This window comes from Bufo bufo, chromosome 4 (assembly GCF_905171765.1).
Source record: "Bufo bufo chromosome 4, aBufBuf1.1, whole genome shotgun sequence".
Classification (NCBI taxonomy): domain Eukaryota; kingdom Metazoa; phylum Chordata; class Amphibia; order Anura; family Bufonidae; genus Bufo; species Bufo bufo.
Window position 1 is genome coordinate 483402095 of NC_053392.1, and position 20918 is coordinate 483423012.

The window sequence follows — 20918 nt, forward strand, 5'->3', positions numbered from 1 at the left end:
CGAGGGTAGCCTAATAAGCATGTTGATATGATGGAGGAGGAGGACAAGAAAAGGGAGATTGAACCATATACCCTAGTGGTGGAAGGGGTGCATGGGAATACAGTGTAATCAATAAATCATAAAAGCCACATTTAGGGTGCCTTTATGTTCAGCCGCTTTCCTCTGGTGGAGTAGAGAAGTCAGAGGCAATCCAGGCCTTGTTCATTTTTATAAGAATCAACTGGTCAGCATTTTCAGTTGACAGGTGGATGTGTAGTGTCCCACTACGTAAGGGTGGGCACTACACAAGGGTCAATTGGGTCACGTTGTTCTCCACCTCCTGTGGAACATGGTTATGGTATTTTATATGGCATTGTAATGTGTATTTTCATATTATTTCCTGTGTACCAAGCCTGTTAGGGGTGTAGTTCCTCCTCCTAGGCAGTAGAGGGAGCTAGGGAACCCCCTAGTATATATAGTCAGGTCCAGTCCAGAGAGGGAGAGGTGTGTGGTCAGAAGCCAGTGTGCACTTTAACCAGAAGATAGCTGGGGAGCAGCTTCTGACATGCAGCTAGACAGCCCAGGCTCCTAGCTTGCTTCCAGGAGAAGAGGTTCCCTCCTGAAGATATATAGCACCTTTAAAAGTACAGTGAAGAGCCATTCTTATCCAGCCAAATAGAAAGCTGAAGAACAGAAGGATATTTACAGCAAGAGGATATATACCAGAGGAAGGTTTCTCTACCCAAGGATAAAGCCAGCAATAGGGCATACGGGCCTTGGTGAAAGCCAGACAGGATCTGAGGAAAGTACAGCCTGATCTGTAAGTGTTTATTCCCTCTGTGTATCTTGCAAAGACTTTACCTGCCATTTGCATGAAGCCTGCCTGTATTCAACATTATACATATGGAACTAACTGAAGACTACATATATAGTTGAACTGTTCAGTAAAAAGAAGTTCTGGTTCACTGCAACTTTGTGTACCTCAATTATTCCTACAACAAATCGGTGTGCCACCGTTACCGGCACTGGCGTCACGAACTATAAGGGATCTTGCCACCGGCACATTAAACTTCCAACACCCAGGGCACCTCACCTACCACCTGGCCTGGTCCCTATACACAGAGAGTGCCCCAGAGGATTCATGTGCCAGCCTCTACATCACTGCTGTACGCCTGCCCAGGGTAAATAAAAACTGTGAGTACCAAGAGCAACCCTCGGTTTGTTAACTACCTCTGTGACCTCACATTCGCTCAGCCTGCAGGACTGGCGTACTGCAGATGTGCTTATCAGTTATTATGCCCTCAGCAGCACTAAATACACACTTTGACAAAACGCTGGCGGCGGGCGAAGGCGTAGAGTGCCAGTTCGTGCCACGTGTCCAGCTTGGACACCCAATAGTTGTAAGGCACACAGGGATCACTGAGGACGCTGACATGGTCTGCTATGTACTCTTTCACCATCTTCCAAAATTTTTCCCTCCTTGTGACACTAGGCCACGCATCAGGTTGAAGGTGCTGGCGGGGGGTGTCATAAAACTGTCCCAGGTCTTGGAGAGTGCTTCCCTGCCTCTGTTGGAACTGCTGTGTGTTCCCCTCATCTCCCATCCTCAGTTGGCCAAGGAACTACGTTCTCTGCAGCCAGCGTTGTTAGCTAGAAATATCTTTGGAGCAATTTTTCCACAAGGACTTTCTGGTATTGCAATATTTTGCTCGTCCTCTCCACCACAGGAATGAGAGATGAGAATTTCTCTTTGTAGCGGGGGTCGAGACAACCAGTAATCGGTGCTGCTCAAAATGCGTACAACTCGAGGGTCACGGGAAAGGCATCCTAACATAAAGTCAGCCATGTGTGCCAGAGTCCCAAAAGACAAGACTTCGCTGTCCTCATCAGGAGGATGACTCTCAATCTCCTCATCCTCTTCCTCCTCTTCTACCCCTCCACGATTAACAGATGGAATAAAACTTCCATGGGTACTACCCTCTGTAGCGGAGGCAACTGTCTCCTTCTCCTCCTCATCATCCAATTCGCGCTGAGAAGACAAACTGAGGGTGGTCTGGCTATCACCCTGTGCACTTTCACCATTTCCACCTCTTCCACATGCAAAGTGTCCGCCTTAATTGTGAGCAGCGAGCATTTGAGTAGACACAGAAGTGGGATGGTTACTCTGATAATAGCATTATCGCCGCTCACCATCTGTGTTAATTCCTCAAAGTTGCGTAAAAAGAGGTCAGACATCCATGCCCACTCGTCGTTTGTGAAGAGCGGTAGCTGACTGGAAAGGCGATGACCACATTGCAGCTGGTATTCCACTATTGCCCTCTGCTGCTCACAAAGCCTGGCCAACAATTGGAACGCGGAGTTCCAGCACGTGCTCACAGTCGTGAGCTAGCAATTGCAAGCGCTGCTGCAGCATTGACAGACTGGCGGAAGCTGTCGATGACTTGCGGAAATGGGCACACACGCGGCGCACTTCACCAGTAGCTCAGGAAAATTGGGCTAGGTTTTGAGAAACAGCTGAACCACTAAGTTGAAGACGTGGGTTAGACATGGGATGTGTGTGAGCTTGCCGAGCTCCAAAGCCGCCACCAAGTTACGGCCATTATCAGACACAACCATGCCTGGTTGTAGGTTGAGTGGCGAGAGCCACAGCTCAGTCTGGTCCCTTATCTCCTGCCACAGCTCTGCAGCGGTGTGCTGTTTGTCACCTAAGCAGATCAGTTTAAGCACGGTCTGTTGCCGCTTCCCCACTGCAGTGCTACACTGCTTCCATCTACTGACTGATGGCTGACTGGTGCTGCAAAATGATAATCCAGAGGTGGAAGTGGAGGAGGAGACGGAGAAGGGGGGGTTGCAGCCACTAACGTAGGTGATGGCGGAAACCCTGATGGAAGTAGGGCCCGCAATCCTTGGGGTCAGTAGCACCTGTGCCATCCCAGTAACGACTCACTCCCAGCCTCCACAACATTCACTCTGTGCCGTCAGGGAAATTTAGCGTACCTGGCAAAAAGCACTTGTCCATGTGTCAGTCGTTAAGTGGACCTTTCCAATAACTGCATTGGTCAGGGCACGGGTGATGTTATGGGACACATGCTGGTGTAAGGCTGGGACTGCACACCGTTAAAAATATTGGCGGCTGGGGACAGAGTACCGCGAGACAGCTGCCGCCATCAGGATGCGGAAAGCCTCAGTGTCCACAGGCCTAAATGGCAACATTTCCAGGGCCAGCAATTTGGAAAGGTGCACATTTAGTGCTATGGTCTGTGGGTAGGTGGGTGGGTGGGTATTTGCGCTTTCGTTCAAAGGCCTGGGGTATAGACATCTGTACGCTGCGCTGGGACACAGAAGTGGATGTGCTAGCTGATGGTGCTTGCGAAGCTCCAGGTGCATGGCAGGAGGCATCTGGGCCTGCATCTTGGACAGGGGATTGGCCAGCACGTAACACAGGGGAAGAGGAGGCAGTGGTGTGACCCGCAGACACTGATTGTGGACCCAGGCGTTCGGCCCACCTATTAGGGTGCTTTGATGCCATGTGGCGGATCATGCTGGTGGTGGTGAGGTTGCTAGTGTTCACGTCCCTCTTCATTTTGATACGGCACAGGTTGCAAATGACAATTCTTTTATCGTCCGCGCTTCCTTCAAAAAAGCGCCAGAATGCGGAACACCTACCCCTTGGCAAAGGAGATTGCCGCAAGGGGGTGCTCCGGGGAACAGTTGCGGGCCTGTTTGGTGTGGCCCGCCTTCTCCCTTTTGCCACCCCACTGCCTCTTCCAGCCTGTTGTGGTGCTGCGGATCCCTCGCCCTCTGTACTGCTGTCTTCGGTCAGCTTGCCACCTTCCCAGGTTGGGTCGGTCACTTCATCGTCCAGCACCTCCTGTTCCACTTTCTCACTCTGTTCATCCTCCTGACTTGTTGACCTAACAACAACCTCAGTTATTGACAACTGTGTCTCATCCTCATCATGAACCTCCTGAGACACTAATTGCGGTTGACTTATTGGCAACTGTGTCTCATAATTATCATCCACCTAAAACACTAATTGCTGTTCCCCACCGTCATCTTCTTCTGACTGTGGATGCTCCAGAGTTTGGGAATCAGGGCACAAGATCTCCTCATGTCCCTCTTCATGCGGACTTGGCGAGAGGCCCAAATTAAGGAATGGTGATGAAAACAGCTCCTCGGAATATCCGAGTGTGTGATCACTTGTTTGCCAAGACTCTCCATGATGGGTGGAAGGAGTATCAGGGTGAGGATTCTGTTGGCCAGACTTTTGGCTACTGAGACTGGACTTTGTGGAAGACAGGGTGGTGCTTAACCGACTGGAAGCATTATCTGCTGCAATCCAACCGACCAACTGGTCACACTGGTCTGACTTCGAGAGTGGTGTCCTGCGCCACCCTGCAAACTGGGACATGAAGCTAGATATTGTGGATGAGCATGTTTCTTGTGATCTGGCAGCAGGCACAGTTTCACCGCCCCCAGGGCCACGGCCTCTGCGTGCACCATCAGCAGCACAGCCACTTCCCCGTCCCTTACTGCTCGCCTTGCGCATATTCAATTGTATATATACTTGCAAGTATATCACACGTACAGTAGCGCAGGTTTTGTAAGTGTATGCGCAAATAAAGTACACAGAATGTCACAGATATTTTTAGAATGCACACACGTTAAACAGGAGGTATAGTGCAAGTAATGTCGCTGTCACCACCGCCTAATAAAAAATTACACTGAATGAATGTCACTGATATTTAGGATGCACAAACGTTATACAGGAGGTATAGTGCAAGTAATGTCGCTGTCACCACCATCTAATAAAAAATTACACTGAATGAATGTCACTGATATTTAGGATGCGCACACGTTAAACAAGAGGTATAGCGCAAGTAATGTCGCAGTCACCAGCGGCTAATAACAAAATTACACTGAATGAATGTCACTGATATTTAGGATGCGCACACGTTAAACAGGAGGTATAGCGCAAGTAATGTAGTTGTCACCAGCGGCTAATAAAAAATTACACTGAATTAATGTCACTGATATTTAGGATGGGCAAACGTTATACAGAAGATGTAGCGCAGGTAATGTCGCCGCCACCAGCTCGAAAAAACGTTAGACTGAATGTCACTGATATTTCGGACACGCAAACGTTATACAGGAGATGTAGCGCAGGTAATATAACTGTCCACAGCGGCGAAAAAAATTACATTGAATGTCACTAATATTTTGGATCTGCTAACGTTATAATGGAGATGTAGCGCAGGTAATGTCGCTGCCACCAGCAGTAAAAAATTGGACTGAATGTCAATGATATTTCGGATACGCAAACGTTATACAGGAGATGTAGCGCTGGTATGGTAAGTGTCCACAGCGGCGAAAAAAATTACATTGAATGTCACTGATATTTTAGATCTGCTAACGTTATAATGGAGATGTAGCGCAGGTAATGTCGCTGCCACCAGAAGTAAAAAAATTGGACTGAATGTCAATGATATTTTGGATACGCAAACGTTATACAGGAGATGTAGCGCAGGTATGGTAACTGTCCACAGCGGACACCATCTACGGAAAAAGTATACTGGATGTCACAGATATTTTTAGGCTGCGCACACGTTAGGAGATGTAGCGCAGATAATGTCACTGTCTGCAACAGCCAAACAACTGCAAGCTATTTAACGCAGGTTGCGCTAAAAATATATATTGCTGACAGATACAGCTATAGTCCTTAAAAGGATTTATGGGTCTCTAACAAGTCTTAGCAATTTAGTGCAGGTTGCGCTAAAAATATATATTGCTGCCACACACAACAATAGTCCTTAAAGGGAACCTGTCACCAGGATTTTGTGCATAGAGCTGAGGACAAGGGTTGCTAGATGGCCGCTAGCACATCCGCAATATCCAGTCCCCATAGCTCTGTGTGCTTTTATTGTGTCAAAAAAACGATTTGAAACATATGCAAATTAACCTGAGATGAGTCCTATCCCTGACTCATCTCACGTACAGGACTCATCTCAGGTTAATTTGCATATGTATCATATTGTTTTTTTTACACAATAAAAGCACACAGAGCTATGGGGACTGGATATTGCGGATGTGCTAGCGGCCATCTAGCAACCCATGTCCTCAGCTCTATACACAAAATCCAGGTGACAGGCTCCCTTTAAAAGGACTTTTGGGTCTATAACAACTATAAAAGCTAAAATATTCCTATTTCACTCCCTACACTATCTCTTCCTTCTGTTCTCCAGCTCTCCCTAAGACTGAGCTGAACACGTACCATCGGGTGCTACATAGCACCCGATGATGCGTTCTGGCCAGCCAATCACTGTACTGCCAGTAGCCAACATGGCATTACAGTGAATGGCAGTACTTACTTACCTGCACGTTTATTGGCTGTGTAGCAGCCAACAAACGTGCAGGGAGGAGACTCGAGTAAAATTAGTGTTCGACCGAGCAGTGCGGCCCTGGTTAAGTAGCATATTTGAAAGCTAAGAAAGACTTCATGCCGCATACATCTGTTTTAGCCCATAGCTTCTCTTGATTTCTACAGTGTCTGCCACAGAGCTAATAATTAGCAATATTTAGATTTGGGAGGTAGTCTATGAATTCTAAGTAAAGGCTGTCTGTCAATGATCTCTAATAGACAAGGGATTATTGACCCTATTCATCGGAAGCACAGCCAACACACCGCAGTAATCTGCATTCAGACAGGCTCTTTAAAACACCAGCTGTCTGTGAGTATCATGCTGTGACTCAGCACAGTACACACTGAAAACCTTGTGCTACATAAGTGATGCAGCAGAATAGACAGCAGGCTCACTTCTTGTGTTTCCATCATTGAAAAATGGCATCAGTATCAGTACATGAACTTGTCTGCTGCAGAAGCCTGTGCCTCTGATGTTCTAGTCAAGAATCCCAGTCATACATTTTCATCATTTTGAGAAGCCAAAATTTCCAGATTTTGGGGACTAGTTTACCATTACGTACAGCAGCAACAACTGAGTATACTGTATATTCACTATCAAAGGTACACATCTGTTTAGTATTGAAAACATTTCTATACTGTATGTAGTAGTCTTTACAGAAAGCCCACTAAATAAAGAATATTTGATCGTATTGGTTTGCTTTGTGATTATTTTTAATTCAACATAAAAACAAATGTTAACTTGCCACATAATTATACCATAATTTGCTGGATGTTACTGTCTACCACCTGCAAGATCTTTGATATAGTGCCTGAAATTATTGAAATGAATTTAATTATAATGAGACGAGTATATTCACACATAGCAGTAATAAAAAGAGAGCTTTAAATATTTTTTTTTAGGAAATTTATATGCATAATACAAGCACCGGTGGTTGGGTTTACTGGTGAGAGAGTTTTTATGATGTCCATAAGCCCTAATATTGCATATGGAAAGGTTGGCTTGGCATAAGTCTGTGAATGTTGTTAAATGGTCCGTCCAACACCTTTAAGTAAGATTTAACATCTCTGGAGATACCTGAAAATAGCTGTTTATCGACTATTCTTATAGAACCTAATGGATCTGCAGAGAAAAAAAAGGAGAAAATCCCCAAATACAGTCAAGCTTATAGCATGATATCCAATAAGAGTTAGAGCTGTCATCATCGTAAAGGGTGCCCCATCAGTGTACTGAGTGACGGCTCTGATTTAAATGTCGTATTTTAGAGTTTTATATTTTTATAGGTTTCTAAATGTATTTGCAAAGATAAAATTGTAAATTAAAATTAAGGATGAGCGGACCAGATCGTAATGCTTCAATTTCACAAAAAAATTCACGTAATTTATGAATTTTACAAAAATTCTTTGGCAAAGCGAAACTGAAGCTTTGTTAAACGGCGCTCAACACCATTTTACTGCACATAGCCTGGATGAGCCAATCAGTGTGGCATCAAGCATAGAGGCCTAACTCTTTTACAGAGCATTTCCAGACAGTTCAAGTGTTGGTGGAGGAGGGGGGTAATTGTAACACGAGTGTGCAATGCATATTTTACAATCCGGAGAATACTCTTTTAAATACACATCAAACAGTAAACACGAATCTCTTACAGGGCATCTCTAAATGGTTCAAGTGTTGGTTGGGGGGGAATAATCTCATAGTAGGTGGAGAAACTTGTATTTTACACTAGAGAAAGCTTTTTTCTGAATCTGCATATTTGAACATACATAACACATTAGGCCCACATTTGTTACTGGCACGGATACTGCATTATTCCCAAGGTAAATTATCAATAGTAGTGTCTTCAGTGTGTTTGTAGAAAGAGGACATTTAATTGAGCCTTTCTGTCGTTAAGTTCCAGAAAACACATTTGCAAACCGTTCCACCTCTACTCGGAAAGCCAGAATGTGGGTAGTTGCAGCACCAGCTATCCGGCCAGTAGTAGCAGTAATAATAATAGTAGGCCACAGTTCTCCCTGACTTTGAAAATGTGCAACATTATCGTTAAGGAGGAAGTAATTGAAATTGTGGATTGGATGGCTCACTCATCCACTCAGTCTCAGCAGAATGAAATGGAGGTCACTTTTGAGTATGACACTATGCTTTGGAGCCAGGGGTCATAACATTTCTCCTACTTCTTGAAACCCCAGATAACCCAGTCCTGCCTCCTCCTAGTGGGGCACTTTCTTTTTCCTAAGAAGAGGCAAACAAAATCTCATCACGCACTCCAGTCAAGAAAGTCTCCCTGTTGATGAGTTGTATGAGAGCAGTCAGCATTTGGACTGCCATGAGGAGGAGGTTCAGAGGGAGGCAAGGGACCCCATGCATAATTGTGCTGGTGGTGGTAGTAATAGTCGCACCCATAGCAACAGTATTGACAATGGTCGCAGTGGTAGCAAACTTGGCAGTCAGCCAAATACAGAGCAGGAAAGTGGGAGGGGGCCAAGAAGCCCACATGAGATATCACAGTCTGATAAAAGCGGTGGGGAGTGTAAGAGACTCCAATGATGTGTTGGACAGGACCTGGGAGCCAGATTGGAGTGCTGAAGAGGAGACATCTCAATAGAGGTATTCATTCAGACCATGTGAAAAATCCACCAAGTTTCTCTTTGGAGGAATTTTCTGTCCCAGTCTCCTCATTTTATGGAAAAAGGGATCAACTGAATTCCCATGAAGTTCAAACATGTAGTTCTTCTCTTATGAGCGTTAATGACATGTATTGCTAGTGGAACTTACCTCTTGTTTTTAACATCATTAATATGTTCCCTCACCCTTCTTTGAAATTCTGATATGGTCTTGCCTATGTATTCAATCCCACAGGTGCAAGTGGCTTTGTAAACCACGCCCTTGGAGCGGCAGTTTATAAAGGAATCAATTCTGTAGGTCTTCCCAGTGACATTACTACTAAACTCTCGCCCCTGTTGTATGTATTTATATGCCATGCATCTGCTACAGTGGTAGCATCCTTGCACCCATGGTTGTAGCCATCCCATTTTCTTGGTGGGAGAGTTTGCAAAATGGCTGGACACTAATTTGTCTCGAAAGCTCTGCCCCTCCTAAAAGTAATTTGGGTAAGGGGGGCCACGGTACCTCTTAGATCGGGATCTAGTCGAATTTTCCAGTGTTTGGAAACCACTTCTCTCACCTCATGTAAAGCCATATCAAAGGTGCCGATAAGTGTAATCATTCAATCTTCTGCTTTTGGCTCATTTTTAGTGGCAGGTTGAGGAGTTGTGTCCAGTTGCTCAGAAGTGCCCTTTGGAAAGCCATCCAGGATCCCCTTTCTCTAAATTAGGTTATTGGCTTTCTGTATGAATTGTTTTTTTAGCTGAGCTGTTCCTCCTGATGCGGAGGTACTGACCAACGGGGATCCCCCTCCTGAGGGGGAGAGGATGATCACACTCCACCTCGGGAGTTGGTTGAAGTGGCCTTACGGTGTGTGCCAGTATTTAGTTCCCTGTTAGGGCCCCCTTGGAAGATGACATCAAGAAATGCCAATCTGTCCCTGTTGATCACATATGGAAACCTGAGACCCTGTTGATTGACTTTGAGGCGCTGAATAAATTGTAAAAAACCCTCTTGGTCGCCATTCCAAATCATGAAGATATTATTTATATATCTTGCCACAGTCCTATTTCAGTGGTGTCTGCCATGGTTGCCTCAGCAAAGACCATGTGTCACGACCATGCTCATGGACCCGCATGCTGTTGCCGCGGTCTGGTCTTCTTATCAATCACAGGTAAGGGCTGAAGTATGTGGCCTCACGTGTGGTTGCCGCGGGCAACATGATGTTATTTGGCAGCATAGCAGCCTGAGCTGTTGCTAGGCAGCTTGCTGTTAAGGGCATACGGTTGCACCTGGAAACCTGTCTTTGTAGGTGTGCCTTTTGTCTGTATGGTGTGCACTGTGACATTTCCCCATCACTTGCGGTTGCTCGCGGTAACGTGTGGTGTTGTGTGCATGTGGTGGCAGTGTCTCGGCCTGTTGGCTGATTCCCAGGACATGGTTGCCACGCATGCCGTTGCCGGCGGTAACCGGTGGAGTGTGGTGTTTATGTGTGTATTTCCCTTTAAGTGGTTTCCGTTCATTGCCTGGTGTAGGAAGGGTTAACTCCCTTCTTAGTGTGTGAACACTGGGTGTGTCTGTGGCTACTTGGGCTATTTAGCCTCTGCTGGTATTATACCATCTATCCAATGATGGGCCACCCTTGTGGTCATAAGATATGTTTAGACATTGTTGTTCTGTTGTTATTATATATCTAGTGGTGTCTCTGTTTATTGCAGCTTATGGTGGTTCCTGTGTGCTTTGTGTGCTCCTGTGTGCTTTGTGTGTGCTGTGTCCTTTTGTGTTTGGTGTGGACATTAGCACTTGTGCACGGGTTCCAGTCTCTGTTTCTGTGGCAGGTAGGTGTGGTACTAGTGTCACTACCTGCCATTGCCATATGTCTGTATATGTTTCCCTTCTCCTTGCAGCTTGGCCAGTGAGACTCCTGTTCCTCCATGTCTTACCCTGCTCCTACTCCAGGGTTTTCCTCAGGGCTAGTAGGGACCCCAGGTTCCGGGGTATGAGCCCTCCTACCATCAGGGTTGGCTCATACAGTTAGGAGTCAGGGTCAGAATTAGGGACGCGTTAGGAGGTGACCTGCTCCCTGATCCTGTCGTCCTGGCCTAGCAGCTACCATTATCTGAGATACCGCACGGCTGAGGGTTTCCCCCACTCTCAGCCGTGACACCACCCCACCAGTCCAGTAGGAGGTTAGTGTACGAGGGGTTACATGGGCTCCCCATCACGTTCCTCCTGGGCTTTTGAAAGAAATGGCCATTAAAGATTAAATAATTGTGTGATAAAACGAATTCAAGGAGCTCAAGAAAAAATTTGCATATTTGCGGCCCCTGGCTCTTAGGAAGAATTTCGCAGATCTCAGATGGCAATTGTGAAGGCTGAACAAACACAGCACCTCAACGTCAATGGATGCCAGTCATGATCGTTCCCCCAGGGACACCCGTTTCAGTTACGGAGGTCCCTGTTATTTCTAGCATAAGAGGGTAGACTTGTTGCAAAAGCAGCTAGGATTTTGTCAACCTAAATACCCAGGTTCAGGCTGTAAATGCCTACCTTTTATGGGATTCAATCCGTTGTGAACTTTTGGTAAGCTATAAAAGGTGGCTACTGTAAGTTTCTTATTTAGTAGGAACTCATATTGGAGCTAAATATCTGAGTGCAGGTTTGCATACTGGGTACCAAAATACAGTGCCATGGCACTGGCATCACATGACATTAAAGCTGTCTTGCTGAACAGGCAGATTCCTTATATTAACCAACACTCATTATAAATAAATATATCTCCACCAGTAAACAGATTTTTTTTTGTTTTATTAACGTGCTGCCAAGAGCCAAATTACAATAAACCGCTTTACATCTCTTTTTAAGTAAATAAGCAAATTGCAATTTTGTGGATAACATCTTACTGCCACGTACGCATCTATTTTATGATTCTTCAGGAAATTAGATCTGCTTTTCCTTTACAAGAGCACAACAGGAACCAGAATAAAAGTGTGTATACACAACATAGTAATAATAAAAAACACACCATTTTTCTATGATTGAATAATATGGCAAAGACTGCAACAAACAAAATGAAATAAACAATATATAGCACTCGTAATCTACAACATTATTTTTTGTCTTTTAAGAAGGATGAATATTTTATATGACAGGTTTAAAATGGCAAGAAAACTATAATGACACCAGTTTGTCTATAAAATGATTTCCCCCTCTACTTAAAATGTGCAAGCAAGCAAGATTAAATTTGCTATAATATAAGCATATTTCCAGCAAAGACATTTTTGAGTCATGCTGGTGAGGTCCTCACTCCTTTTGTCATACCATTTGTGGAATATATTGGCGCTATATATATATATATATATAAAGATCACTGAAGAGATTATCAAAACTGGTGAAAAGAAAAAAGTAGTAACCAATCAGATCCCACTCTCATTTTTTCAGAGGGCCTTTTTAATGGCAGCTGTAAAATTAGTTGCTATGAGAAACTTTTAATTTACACCAGTTTTAATCTCCCCCATTTATTATTGAGTTACCTCCTTCATCTCGCTTTAGGAACAGATTGTGTCATTTACAAGTTAATAAATTAGGTCATTAGAACAATAAATATATTTTTTCCCACTTTTAATTAATTTTACGCGGCAAGTATCTACAACAATACTTGAAAGCTGTTCGACATTACAAAGTATATTTTTCCTTTATTTTAATTTTATTACCTTTTTTAAAAACATTTTTTGCATTAAGCATATCTGGTGTCCTTGGACATTTCTTCACAACGTTTGGCAAAAAAAATGAAAGGATAGAAAAGGCATAAATAGTACAGAATCTGACAGACATGGTATGAGAAGTTAATATTACGGTATAATTCTTACAGTTAACATTGTAGCAGAAAGAGTCTATAATCTTCCAGGTTGTTGTAAAGATTGTATCCAAGTAGCTCTCTAAAGAAGAATAAAAAGTCAGATCTGTAATTGTAACCGATATAGAAATGTGTCACAGAACTGATACTGGAAAGAGATAACTTTATTTAAGTGTCTAGAGAATGTTTTGGAGCCAGCTGGCAACTCAAGGGACTATAATTATCGGCATGGAAAAATGACAACTTTACTTACAATAAGTACTACCACAAATCATTGTTATCTACACCCTAATGTATAAAGACAAAACCCCAACTCTATTCCAAAACCCACCCTCATGATAACATATTTCCTACTAGTTGTCAAATTATTGGCACTGATGCTTCATAACTTGATTATACCACTGGATTAAAGCAGTGGTACAATGCAGGTCAAAAGTGAAAGGGAAAATTCTTGTTTTAAATAGATAATTTAGGAAGCAAAGTGTTTCACATGACCCTTACCCAGTATTTACAAATGCATACCAACTCTTAAAGGGGTTTTCCAAGATATTTTTTATTGATAACTTATCCCAAGGAGTCAGCAGAGGTCTGACACCCAGCACCCCCGCCAATCAGCTGATTGAAGAGAAAGTCGAGTGCCGTGCCAGCGCAGCCTTCCCTTCATTGTTTACCTGCTCGCTGTCAACATCGCAGCAGTGAGTAGGTGCAATTACAAGAAACTCTCCCATTCACTTCTATGGGATGGCTCGAAGATAGGTTATCAATGAAAATATCTTGTAAAACCCCTTTAACTTTAACACTCAACCAGGTGGATTTTATGCCAAAGAATCCAAGCTTGTCTAACTACAACTAATGTAGTCAGAGATGATGATCTAGCAATAAAACATGTACACATCTTGACCAGCTTTAGACTATACATATTGTATATTAGGTGATGGAACTAAAAAGCTGTCACAAGAAACCTGGTCTGAATAAGGGAATGGTCTTCTCAAACATGTGGTCTTTTGGGTGGTTTCTTGCATATTGTTTTGAATAATTTTGTTCTAAAAAACAAGCATTATTACAAAAATGACACCTTAACGTGCCTTACCAGAAAAAAAAAAATGTAGGTTCAAAATTCAAGGGCTTTGTGGTTTTCTGGAAAACCTCAGATTGTTTATTCATTTTAGATAAAAAATTACTATAGACAGTGTAAGATAGGATGTCTGCTTGCATAAGATGGATAAGATGATAGTGTGCCAAAGACATAGAAAACATGGATCCACTGCACAGACCTGAGTTCACTGCCATAAACAAGAAATTAAGTTTACATATTTTAACACAGACTTTGTCCCCATGTCGAATACCCTTTACCCTATGACTTTCCTAATACCAATGCAATTGCACACATACATTGTACTAAAGCTCAAAGAAAACATGGCTTTATCAAAATTACAGTGTTAGGCTACATGCACATGACTGTATGTGTTTTGCGGTCCGCCAAAAAAACGGATGACATTCCGCATGGCATCCATTGTGATAATGCCTATCCTTGTCTGCAAACTAGAAAAAAATAGGACATGCACTATTTTTTTTGTGGAGCAACGAAACGGACATACTGATGCGGACAGCACACGGTGTGCTGTCCGCGTTTTTTGCGGACCCATTGAAATGAATGGGTCCGCATCCTATCCGCAAAAAAACAGATCGGACACAAAATACGATCGTGTGCATGAGGCCTTAGTCAGTGATATTTTGTAACAAAGTATGCTGCTCTATACAGGTGATACATGGCAGTAGATATCAGTGTTGGTGAAACACTCCACACAAGACAGTCGCATACTTTCAGATGTATAGAAGGTATATGTAAAAAAAAAAAAAAGAAAAAAAGGTGGAACTGTTCTATACTGACCACGTTGTTCAGAAAATGATTCGTCACAGTGGGTTACAATATTCATTTTATTTGCATTAATTTCTAATTTTCCACTATAAAACACCATTGACACAGAGATTTGGTGGACTATGGTGATACTATAGGACGAGACTGTGAATACACACTATTTAAAGTGGACCTTTCACCTCTCCTGACATGCCTGTTTTAATAATTTCATACATTCCCCATGTAATAGCAATTCTGGAGCATTTATTCTTATGGCTCTATGTTGTACCATTCCTTTATTATTTCTACTAGAAATAATTGCTAAGATGAGATAAGATGCCTTTATTGTCACTGTACAATACAATGTAATACAATGTACAATACAATGAAATGTTGTTTGGAGCAATCCTAGATGCCATGGACAGAGGAACAAGAACTGACATTTAAACTAAAGCATTACACTAGAAAAAAAAAACATTGCACTAGAAAGCATTACTATTCACAGTTCACAGCATATACAGTACAGACCAAAAGTTTGGACACACCTTCTCATTCAAAGAGTTTTCTTTATTTTCATTACTATGAAAATTGTAGATTTACACTGAAGGCATCAAAACTATGAATTAACACATGTGGAATTATATACATAACAAACAAGTGTGAAACAACTGAAAATATGTCATATTCTAGGTTCTTCAAAGTAGCCACCTTTTGCTTTGATTACTGCTTTGCACACTCTTGGCATTCTCTTGATGAGCTTCAAGATGTAGTCCCCTGAAATGGTTTTCACTTCACAGGTGTGCCCTGTCAGGTTTAATAAGTGGGATTTCTTGCCTTATAAATGGGGTTGGGACCATCAGTGGCGTTGAGGAGAAGTCAGGTGGATACACAGCTGATAGTCCTACTGAATAGACTGTTAGAATTTGTATTATGGCAAGAAAAAAGCAGCTAAGTAAAGAAAAACGAGTGGCCATCATTACTTTAAGAAATGAAGGTCAGTCAGTCAGCCGAAAAAATTGGGAAAACTTTGTAAGTAAGGGCTATTTGACCATGAAGGAGAGTGATGGGGTGCTGCGCCAGATGACCTAGCCTCCATAGTCACCGGACCTGAACCCAATCGAGATGGTTTGGGGTGAGCTGGACCGCAGAGTGAAGGCAAAAGGGCCAACAAGTGCTAAGCATCATTGGGAACTCCTTCAAGACTGTTGGAAGACCATTTCAGGTGACTACCTCTTGAAGCTCATCACGAGAATGCCAAGAGTGTGCAAAGCAGTAACCAAAACAAAAGGTGGCTACTTTGAAGAACCTAGAATATGACATATTTTCAGTTGTTTCACACTTGTTTGTGATGTATAATTCCACATGTGTTAATTCATAGTTTTGATGCCTTCATAGTCATGAAAATAAAGAAAACTCTTTGAATGAGAAGGTGTGTCCAAACTTTTGGTCTGTACTGTATATAGCAACAGCAAGGTAGGAAGTGCTTATGAGTATATATACACACTGATTCAGACACCACTGCAGACAAGAGATCATCTTAGGTTCATGAATGCAGCAGTCACTTTCAGTCTGTGGTAGTTTCTATCCTAGGAAGGGGCAATAATCTCCGAGCATTTAGGAGACTGATTGTTTTGGGGTAAAAGCTGTTCTTCAGCCTAGTGGTGCGGGCATGTAGGGCTCTAAGATGCCTACCAGAGGGTAGGGGAATGAAAAGGCTGTGGCCGGGGTGAGTTAGGAGCTAGCAGTCTGCAGTAAGGGTACAGAGGTGTGGTAACCAGTTGGGGGGTGTACCTGCACAGTCTCACTCTATCGAGTCAGTGCTGCCATTGTCAGATTGTGCTGGGAAACACCCTGAACCAGTTACCACCCCTCTGTACCCTTACTGCAGACTGCTAGCAATTCATTAATAAATTCTAGTTGAAATAATAAAGGAATGGCACAACATAGAGTCATAAGAATAGATGCTCCAGAATTGTTAGTACGTGGGGAATGCATGTAGTTATTAAAACAGGCATGTCAGGAGAGGTGACAGGTCCTCTTTAACATGTAATGCTTCTATGTGTCTATACATACGCTGGGGTTTATTACACTTGTAAAGGGGGCAGCTATTCAATGTGCTGCATGGTTGGGGTGTAAATGGTGACTTCTGTTCAGTGACAGATGATTTTGCAGGACAATTAAGGTCCATAAAATTATACAGTTATAAAGTCAGGCAACATGTGATTTAAATAAATGTAGAGCTTTTTCTAGATATATAAGTGTAATATGTAAGTGACATGCACATGTGACGTCCACACTGTTTATAATACCACAAAATATCATTTGGTAAAATTAAGCAGTTATCAGAAATCAAGCATGCACTTCATGATATGAGTATGGGTGACATGTATCCTTTGACTAACCCTGTCCTCAGATGAGCATTTAGCATGCTGGATCTAGGCTCTTAACCAGCAGCATACTTACCATAGAGGCACCCCATGTCACTGCTGTGGTCAGAGGGGTCCCTGCATTTAACTGCTTCCCAGATACCTGTAATCTGCTTGCAGCCACTAATGGGGGAGCAAACAGATTTGTACAGCTTTTATTGTATTCAATAGTAACTGAGTTATAGAACAGAAGGAGCAGAGCAGATAGATATATAGTTTTGTGGTGAAAAGATGCGAGCATTCTCTGTCTAAATCTGTATACAGAGACAGCTGGCAGTCACTAAGATGGCCCAGTGTACAACCAAACTAAAAAAAGGCTAAGATTTTATTGCATAAATTACATGTTTTGCCGAATCCTTTTCCACAAAACAATATCAATGTGCTCAGCTCCTTCTGCTCTATAACATGCGGCCTGCTGATTGCCCAGCATTTTGTGGTAAAAGCTTCTCTTTAAAGCCATATGCAGTTAGTTCCCCTTAGTGGTGGCTGCATCCAGCCAGAATGTTAATATTTTGCATTATGACTGTGTGAAGGAATTCCTGCCATTTACAGCACAAAAATTAATCTCTGACCTCTATAAAACATATATTATTAAATTAGGAACACTAATAAAAAGAATATTTGAGTGAGCTCTCAGTGGAAGTGGACCATGGGGCCCTTTGATTCCTGTGTATGTCTCCAGTCAACCTATGCATAATGCCTTGTTTAGACTGGCCAATTGTCAGGTAGATTATTAAGATTATGAGATTGAGCAATAGCAGTGGTCATAGCTTATCCTCATACTGTAGAGGACATACAGCGCTTCACCTCCACTATTGAGTAGGCGATTGTTAGGAAGCAATTCGTCTTTCCGGTGACAATTGCAGTCTAAATGCGCCTTAACTGAGCCATTAATCACGTATGTGAATATGTTACTATGATACTCCTGTTGCTAAACTTAAAATATTAAAGTAACAATCCTGTAGTAACAAAAAAAACAAACACCCATGCTCGCATTGTACTATATGTAATTTAGCTATTTTATGACACTCGATCTGCCTCATCTTGGATCATATTATTACTATTTGCCAGCTTATTTATATAGCAAGTACTTAAAATAATAGCAGGTACTTTTTTTTGTGTGCACATAAAATACCTTCAACTTTACCTCATATTCACTACTTTGAGCTACTGCACATATGAAACTATACATAGGACAATGTAAAAAAGTTGAACAATGCAATCCACAATTATAAATGATTCCAAGAGGGCATTAAGATCATTGATAGAAATAAGGCACAAAATAGCTACAGTAGACAGGACATTGCTGTCCAACACAATTTAAGCAATTTGCATAATTTGGTCAAATCACCCAAATTGTCTTGGCATGGGTAATGTCACCATTCTAAAACTGCACTTTAGTGTAAGTGTTAGCATTTGCATATTGTGCTATAAAAATAAAATAAAAAATCACACAAATGTCACGCAACCCTATCATTTTCACTAATATCCCTGACAATTTTTAATTTTTAAAGGGCTTCTATGGTTTCATAGAAATATTGCTGAAATAATCGAGCATATGTTCTATACTATAGTCCTGCTTTTAAGAGCTGACCTCAGGGACTTACATGCTGCATGTCCGTTCAAGTGGCTCTATGCCAATAAACCATAAAACTCCTTTAATTCACTAGATGTATCAAGACACAACAAGAGTGAAACACAACATTAGCAATTATAGGAGCATAGCCATCAATGATCCAGTAGACGGTTCAGTAAGCACACAGATGACACAGATGTTTGCTAGAATAACTCCTGCATTATCACATATACTGGTTCAGTCAACAGAATGGCTTGCGATATTTGCCCTTTAAAACCATATACAAAAATGAACACAAAAGTAATTGTCCATATACCCAAGACCAATAAGAGAGCTGCATATGCGTATAATTATATACTGTATTATTAATGAATTAAGTTCTGTTCACACTTGTGTCATGGATTCTGTTCTTAATGGAGCCATGACAGCTACAATGGATTATTTTTAAAATCCTGGTGGATCCTATACACTGGGATCCATCAGGCTACCATCACAACCCTAACCACCCGAAAGATGAGATCTTGGGACCCATAACGTTTTCACGACTATATTACATTTTCACTTATAGTACTTGTTTGCTAACTTGAACACAATCCTGGAGCTTCTCTCTCCAGGAGCTTCAGAGCAGCGAGACAGGCAACCTCTAAAAAAAAGTAAGCCCTTGCTTGCGGGTTACTCTTAACATGTTGTATGGGACTCCTTTTAGCAAAAGAAAATTTGTTCATTACATCATATATACACACCTTATAAAACTCTTACAATTGTGGGCTGTTACCATAACTTACTAAACACTTTTACTTAATAAAAACATATTCATGGGAATAGGACCTTAAACAGCAAATAAATGATTTTATTTAATTAGTTTCATAGATCGAAATCTGTCCAATAAAGATTTGCTTTCTTTGTGTTTATTGTTATTGTATGACACTTGAAGGAAAAGCATATAAAAATACCATTTGTTACTATCTGAAACAGCATTAATAACACTCAGAAATATATTTAAATAGATGTATAATGTGTTCATGGCTTGATCTATCATTCATAACCTTAATTCTTTTCACTGTCTAATCCAAGCTACATATTAGCCAAAGTGCAGAGAAATTATTGTACAAATGAATGTTATTCATTGCAGTATGTAGAGAGTGTGTACATGTATATGCAGTCAAAGTGAGGACACCCCATGTCAAGTTTTCTTTATTTTTCACAGACGTGAACACATCAATACGTGGTCCTAATTCTACCATTGCATAAACATAAAGGTGATGTAAATGAAAACAACAAGATAAGTATGCATCTGCAATGAATCAAAGGCTGAGATCAGAACCTTCATTGCAGATTCTTAAGATGTGACTGGAAGAATAGTGCTCCATGATGGAAGCCATGACAGAAACCATAAAACATTAATGTGGTCTGTCCCGTGCTGTTGGTATCTCTTGTACAATGGATCCAGCACTGTGTTGTTATTTCTGTTGACTTTACAATAATAAGATATGTTTTTTCTACATCAAAAGTACATACATAACCATACCTGGTATTGTGCTTTTGGCAGAAACAACCTCCAACAGGTGTTTAACATCACTTTAACAGCCTAAATTAAGAATATGTTATACCATATCAGGTGCAAATGATAAGATCATCCTTAGACCTGTATTACACAAACAGATTATCTGACCAATATCTGTCCAATCAGATCAATGGTTGGTGTGTAGTATGTAGGCCATCTAACCAATGATTGGTCAGAAAATATGTCATATAATCTGTTGGGGTAATACAGGCCTTAGAAGATTTTGGAGAAAGAACTAAGGCTACGACCACACGGTCAGGTTTCCTGATGCAGTTTTGGAATCCAAAATCAGGAGTGAATTAAAGAAAGAGAAGTAGTATCTGTCCTTTATACTGTCTCCTTTTTTATTATTCACTCCTGATTTTGACTTCCAAAACTGTATCAGGAAACCAGACAGTGTGGCTGTATCCTGACAGTAAGACTTAGGCTACTTTCACATTAGCGTTTTCAATTCTGCTATTGAGATCCGTCATGGGATCACAATAGCGGAAGAAAACGCTTCAGTTTTGTCCCCATTCATTGTCAATGGGGACAAAACTGAACTGAACAAAACGGAATGCACCAAAATGCCTTCCGTTCCGTTTGGTTGCGCTCCCATTGCGGAAAGAAAAATGCTGCAAGCAGCGTTTTTCTGTCTGC